The following is a 7,211-nucleotide window of genomic DNA, read 5'->3' as shown; positions in this document are numbered from 1 at the left end:
GGGTGGCCACAGAGATACAATTCTCCGAATAAAGTTTGTGATCTTTTGTCCAGGGAGGGAGGGACATCCAGATCAGATCCCTTATATCTAAGTATGTCTGGACTTACTCAAGGACTCCCCCCCAACTGGCTAACCCCCCTTTTACACACACCTCTAAGGAAGACTGCAACACACAGGGCCAACATTTTTGTGACAAGGGAGGCCGAGCTGGGGCCATGAGCCCCGGGACCTGCTTGACCATCAGCCCCTTTGTATCCAGTACTCCAAGGGTATGACCCGTTTCTTTTGGAATCCATGCCTCCCTCTCTTTATGTGGCTCCCCCTAACCATCCAGATAAAGGAGGTATGGCGGAAAGAGCAGGAAGAGCAGATGAGGTACTGGAAGGACTGGCAGGGGAAACCCGAGGGCGAGCCCAATGCACCCTGTCCCCTGCCCAATCTCCTGATACCACTGAGACCTTGCCCCTCAGGGAGATAGGTCCCCCTGACAAGACCGCGAACTCTAGACTTCAGTATTGGCTCTTCTCTTCTAGAGATTTGTACAATTGGAAAAATCAAACCCCCTCCCCCTTAGTCAGACAACCCAAAGAGTTTAATTTCTCTCCTGGATAGTGTTATGTTTTCTCATCAGCCTACCTGGGATGATTGCCAACAATTGCTCTGTATGCTCTTCACCATGGAAGAAAGAGAAAGAATCCAGACAGAGGCCAGGAAACTTGGTCCCTGGAGATGATGGGCAGCCTACCACCAACCCTGACTTACTTAATGCTGTTTTTCCCTTGAGTAGGCCGCCCGCAACCAGATGGGACTACAACACGGCAGAAGGTAGGGGAGGCTCTGGGTCTATCGCCAGACTCTAATGGCAGGTCTCCGGGCTACGGCCCAAAAACCAACCAATCTGGTTAAAGTTTATACAGTGGTACAAGGGAAACAGGAGTTGCCTGCTAGCTACCTAGAAAGGTTAATGGAAGCTTTTAGACAATTTACCCCAATTAATCTGGAAGCTCTGGAAAATCAGGCAGCTTTTGTTAATCAGGAAGTTCCAGATATTAAAAAGAAATTACAAAAGTTAGAAAATTTAGAGGGAAAGAGTGTACAGGACCTCTTAGCAATAGCACAAAGAGTCTATAATAATAGAGATGCTCCTGAGGACAAACAAGTAAAAGCAACCAGAGAGATGACAAGGATATTGGTGGCAGTGGTACAAGGAAGGGAGAGGAGACAAAAGCTTAGGAAATCAGGACAGCCACCGGGAACAGGAACAGCGCCAACCTGACGGCTGGCGACTGCATAGAGACCAGTGTGCGTGCTGCAAGGAAACAGGTCATTGGGCAAGGGAATGCCCTAAGAAAAAGGAAATGAGGGTGGGGTCCCATTCCCTTAGATGCACCCCTGTATTAGTGACTAACACAGAGGAAGACTAGGGGTGTCGGGGTTCAGGTCACCTCCCCAAACCTAGGGTGACTCTTAAGGTGGAGGGGACTCCAATTGAGTTCCTAGTGGACACTGGAGCTCAACACTCCATATTGATGGAACCACAAGGAAAATTAAAAAGACTTCTTGGGTACAAGGGGCTACAGGAATTAACCAATGTGCATGGACTACCCGAAGAACATTGGACCTAGGCCTGAGCCGGGTATCACACTCATTCTTAGTTATCCCTGATTGCCCCTACCCCTTGTTGGGAAGAGATTTATTCACCAAAATTGGAGCTCAAATTCACTTTCAACCTGGAGGCACCACAATCTCTGACAGTCAGGGGCAGCCTATTCAGGAATTGACTGTGAACTCAGAGGGTGAATATAGACTATACCAACACCCCATCCCTGGATATAGACTATTGGCTAAAGGAGTACCCAGAAGCATGGGCCGAGACAGGAGGTATGGGTCTGGCCAAACACCAGCTGGCAGTGTATGTGGAACTAAAACCTGGAGCGGACCCGGCTAGGGTTCGTCAATACCCTATGTCAGTAGAAGCTCAAGCAGGAATAACCCTCCATATTTGGCGGCTGTTAGATTCGGGGATCCTACGGCCTTGCCAGTCGGCCTGCAACACACCTGCTTCTGCCTGCTCAAAAGCCTCAGTCCAAGGACTACTCGCTGGTCCAAGACCTGAGGGAGGTGAACAAAAAGGGTGATGGACATTCACCCCACTGTCCCTAACCTGTATACCCTCCTAAGCTCCCTGCCACCTGGAAGGCAGTGGTATATGGTAATAGATCTAAAAGATGCCTTCTTTAGTCTTCCCCTGGCCCCCAAGAGTCAACAACTATTCGCCTTTGAGTGGTCGGACAAGGAAAAAGGAATCAATGGACAGCTGACGTGAACCAGACTCCCACAAGGCTTCAAGAATTCTCCTACTATTTTTGATGAAGCACTCCATGAGGACTTAGGTGAGTTCCGGGAGAAACACCCTGAGCTAACTCTCTTACAGTATGTAGATGATTTGTTGATTGCAGCCCAGACCAGAGAAGGGACCAGAGACCTGATGCAGACCCTGGGGGACCTAGGTTACCGAGCCTCAGCTAAGAAAGCTCAAATTTGTAAACTTGAGGTAACGTACCTAGGGTATCTGTTAAAGGATGGGCAATGCTGGCTAACACAGGCCAGGAAAGAGACAGTCCTAAAAATCCCTGTACCCCGGACCCCAAGGCAAGTGAAAGAGTTTCTGGGATCTGCTGGCTTCTGCAGACTGTGGATACCTGGGTTTGCTAGATTAGCCAGGCCTCTGTACGAAGGCATGAGGGAAACTCAGCCCTACCAGTGGACTGAGTGGGTGGGCAGAGCCTTCGATCAAATTAAGACTGCATTGCTGTCCGCACCTGCTCTAAGGCTACCTGATGTCACAAAACCATTCTACTGTACATTGATGAGCGCAAGGGGGTTGCTAAAGAGGTCCTGACCCAGTATCTGGGTCCCTGGAAGAGGCCAGTAGCCTACTTGTCAAAAAGGCTGGACCCTGTGGCGGCTGGCTGGCCACCTTGCTTGAGGATGATAGTTGCCATGCCCTAATGGTAAAGGACATTGACAGCACCCCCATGCCTTTGAAGGAATCCTGAAGCAACCCTCGGACCGGTGGCTAAGCAACGCCCAGCTCTCACCCATTATCAAGGACTGTTACTTAACTCTCTCAGAATCACCTTCCAGGCACCCTCAGCTCTCAACCCCACGACCCTGATACCTGACCCGGACCTAGAGGCTCCTTTGCATGACTGTGCACAGATCCTAGCGTAGGTCCACGGCATCAGAGAAGACCTCAAGGACCAGACATTGTCAGATGCGGAGGTCATCTGGTTCATGGATGAGAGCAGCTTCATTCAACAAGGTCAGAGGTATGTAGGCGTGGCGGTAGTAGCAGAGACTGAAGGGGTATGGGCTGAGCCCCTCCTGTTGGGAACATCAGCCCAGAGAGCTGAACTGATAGCCTTGACCCAAGCACTAATGCTGGCGAAAGACAAAAAGCTGACTGTGTACACTGACAGCCAGTATGCTTTTGCCACGGTCCACATACATGGCACCATCTATAAGGAAAGAGGGCTGCTGACCACTGAGGGAAAGACTATAAAAAATAAAGAAGAGATATTGGCCCTCATTACTGCCCTATGGTTGCCAAAAAAATTGGTCACTCTGCACCGTCCAGGACATCAGAAACCTAAAGACAAGGTATCCAGAGGGAACAATCTGGCAGATAAAACCACTCGGGAAATAGCCCTGCAAAGAAAGACTGTGATGGTAACTAACCTACCTGACCCAGGACCTTGAAGTCTACCAGAAATGCCATAATATTCCGAGGAAGACTTAGCCTATGGCTCAATGTCTTAAAAAGATGGTGGTGAGACTCTAGATGTCATGTAATAGTACCTGAAAAATTAGGTAACAGAATTTTACAAAAAATGTATCACTCTACCCATATAGGTGAGAAAAATGCAAGACCTATTAAGACATGCTAAGATTAGGATTAAAAACTCCACTTCCAAGGTCCAGCAGATTGTTGCCACCTGCAAAGCCTGCCAGTTGATAAATGCAAGCCACAGCACAACTGATCCTGGAAATCGGGTAGGAGGAGACAAGCCGGGAGCTCATTGAGAAGTACTTCACGGCGGTAAAGCCTGGCAAATATGGATATAAGTACCTTTTAGTTTTTGTAGATACCTTTTCAGGATGGGTAGAAGCATTTCCAACCAAGCGTGAGACAGCTCAAATGGTGGCTAAAATGTTGCTGGAAGACATCTTATCCATGTACGTCTTCCCAACTATGACAGGGTCAGATAACAGACTGGCCTTTGTATCTAAGGTAAGTCAGGGACTGGTGTCTATTTTGGGGGCAGATTGGAAATTACATTGTCCAAAGTTCAGGACATGTAGAGAGAATGAATATAAAACCCTAAAAGAGACCCTAACCAAATTGACCGTGGAGACTGGCAGAGACTGGGTGGCCCTCTTTCCTTACACCCTGTATAGGATGCGAAATTCCCCCTATAATTTAGAAGGCACTCCTTTTGAAGTTATGTTTGGCATGCCCCCTCCCATAATTCCATGCTTGTCTGAGCATTTACTTGTAGAATTTGATGACTCTGACCTCTTGTGTTCCCTAAAGCCCTCCAACAAGCCCACCAGGACGTGTGGCCCTGCCTCAAGGCTCTGTACGAGACAGGACCCCCTCCTCAGCCACACAGGTTCCATGCTGGCATGGATATCAGCAGAGATATCAGAGATATCAGCAGACATCACTGCAACCTCGCTGGAAGGAACCATATGTGGTGATCCTCACAACTCCCACTGTTCTCAAAGTTGATGGAATAGCTGCCTGGATTCATTATTCGCATGCCAAACTAGCGGATTCCTGGGCAGTAGTGAAGGACTCTTTCTCCAAAACTGAGCCAGAGTGGCAAGTAAAAAAAGACTGCAAACCCCCTTAAGTTTAAACTGTGCCGCACGAAATAATGATATATTTTTCGCTTCTTTTGCTCAGTTGCCAAATCCCTTCCCAAGTAATAGGACAAATCAGTAATAATTCCCAATACCCATATAAATGGACCCTGGACTATTAGTAATCTTGGGTCAGCCAGAGAACTGGTCCTAGCCACTAAGGTAGGACCTTCACCTTGGTTTCTGGACTTGACTTTCGACTTACGTGAATTAGCAAAAGGGACATGGCCAAATGGTGACATATATGGCCGGTATGCAGGCTGTAAGGTACATACATGGTATGTGTGCCCTGAAGGAAAGACCCCTAACATTTTATGTGGAAGTGACTACTATTGTAAACAATGGAGGTGTGAAACCAAGTGCGTATGGCTGGAAGACTGCGGAAAATGACTTTGTGACCTTTCACAAACTTACAACTATGGGGCCTATGATTCAAATTAGGTTTACCCCAACAAGAAAAGGGGCGAAAGGATGGAATGTCGGAAAAATATGGGGATTCAAATTACACGTCAGCCCTACTCAATGGCTCATACTGGCCCTTAGGCTTTCCAAAACATCAATACAATCCCCGGCAGTGATAGGACCCAAGGAAGCTCTCAGACCGACTGCAAGTCGAGTCCAGCCCACATCTGTTACAATAGAGTCACTTACAACAGACTCGCTTAATTTAGGTAAAGTCCATGAGTGGAAACAACAGGACACAGAAAGTCGGAACCCCTTTATGGAAGCTGCTGGTAAATACCTATGCAGTTCTAAACCAGACTCAGCCAGAAATAACAAAATCTTACTGGATGTGCTATGACATGCAGTTCCCCTTCTATGAGGGTGTAGCTGTAAGGGGCAGTTTTTTTCCACCAACTCAGATATTAGTCAATGTAGATGGCAGCAAAAGAGTCATATAAAGTTAACCCTTCAGTCAGTTGTTGGAAACGGACTTTGTTTAGGAAAGGTGCCCTCCCAGTATTCTCATTTGTCGACTGTACGCTTACACCAAATCTAAATAAGGGGTACATAATCCCTCCAGAAAATGAATGGTGGGCCTGCTCTATGGGATTGACCCCTTGCATACATGGAGAGGTCTTAAACCAGTTAGGCAGCTTTTGTGTACTCGTACAATTGATCCCACGACTGATCTGATTTATCACTCTGAAAGAGGTCATGATGCGACCATCAAAAACACAGCCATCCCTAAGAGTAAAAAGAGAACCTGTCACAGCTATTATAACCATTGGCACTCTGTTAGGGCTAGCCAGACTAGGAACTGGAGTGGCCTTGTTGGTTATGCACAAAGCTTCCTATGCAAATCTTCGGGCTACAATAGATGAGGACATTAAGCACTTAGAAAACTCCATAGCCTATCTCCAAAAATCCCATGACTCCTTGGCAGAAGTCCTGCTACAAAATAGAAGAGGGTTAGATTTAATATTTATATAACAAGGAGGAATGTGCACAGCATTAGAAGAATGTTGTTTTTATGCAAACAATAAACACCTTGCTGTTGATTACATCGATCTTAGTCTCTGGTGGTCTTCTTGGGGTCCCAAACTCAAGCATTTCAGAACACATAAAGGAAAAATTCTGATCAGCCACCAAAAGGAGATTTTCCAGAACATGAAATGACAGAGGAAAAAGAAAGAATTCTAGCAATGCAAACACGTACTTTAAAGAACAACAGTTACATATTATTAAAGCGTGCAACTGAAGACAACCAGTAGCAAAACACCCTCACATTTTTCAAGTAATAGAGATACCGACACACACAGAGGTCATAGCACAAAAAAAAAACAAGGATGATACACCTGCTGGGGAATGGAATGTACCCCAACAATAACTTCAGCAGAGAAACAGTTGACAAAATAAAGTGAATGAACTACACACTAGCCACCCGAGAGACTACCAAACAAAAAGAAAGAAGACAAAACCACAATTGTGAACAGAGATCTTAGGAAGGTTTTTTGTCACAGACAAGGAAAATCAGTGGGATTCTAATCAGAAGCAGGAGAGATAAGGCATAGGTAGAAATGAAGGAAAAAAACTTAAAACCATAAGGAAAGGAGTGGTCATGAAAGAGAAAAGAGACCGAAAAAATTATATGAGCATAATCCATACCCAATAGAAGATGCTCCAAGCATCACAAAGAACCATCCAGAAGAAGCTAAGAGTAAATCCAACATGGTTCCAATGACTACACATAAACAAAGCACTGGAAGAGACACACATGAATTCCTCTAGAAGATAATGGAGAATTATCCTACTAAATAATTGCTAAAAGTCTAGAATCT

General features: G+C 46.1%; 1 long non-coding RNA gene across 1 annotated transcript; it reads left to right on the top strand.

The window, feature by feature from the left end:
- The first annotated feature begins 2,389 nt into the window (after window positions 1-2,389).
- Window positions 2,390-6,440, top strand: LOC138834591 (uncharacterized). Its single transcript, XR_011374213.1, has 2 exons — window positions 2,390-3,332; window positions 3,916-6,440. It is a non-coding gene; the product is annotated as an uncharacterized lncRNA (long non-coding RNA).
- Window positions 6,441-7,211: the final 771 nt, after the last annotated feature.

The sequence above is a fragment of the Dipodomys merriami genome, unplaced genomic scaffold, assembly GCF_024711535.1.
Source record: "Dipodomys merriami isolate MVZ:Mamm:240054 unplaced genomic scaffold, mDipMer1.0.p SCAF_22, whole genome shotgun sequence".
Lineage (NCBI taxonomy): Eukaryota > Metazoa > Chordata > Mammalia > Rodentia > Heteromyidae > Dipodomys > Dipodomys merriami.
Note: the sequence above shows the minus strand (reverse complement) of the source record. Positions and strands in the feature narration are given on the sequence as shown.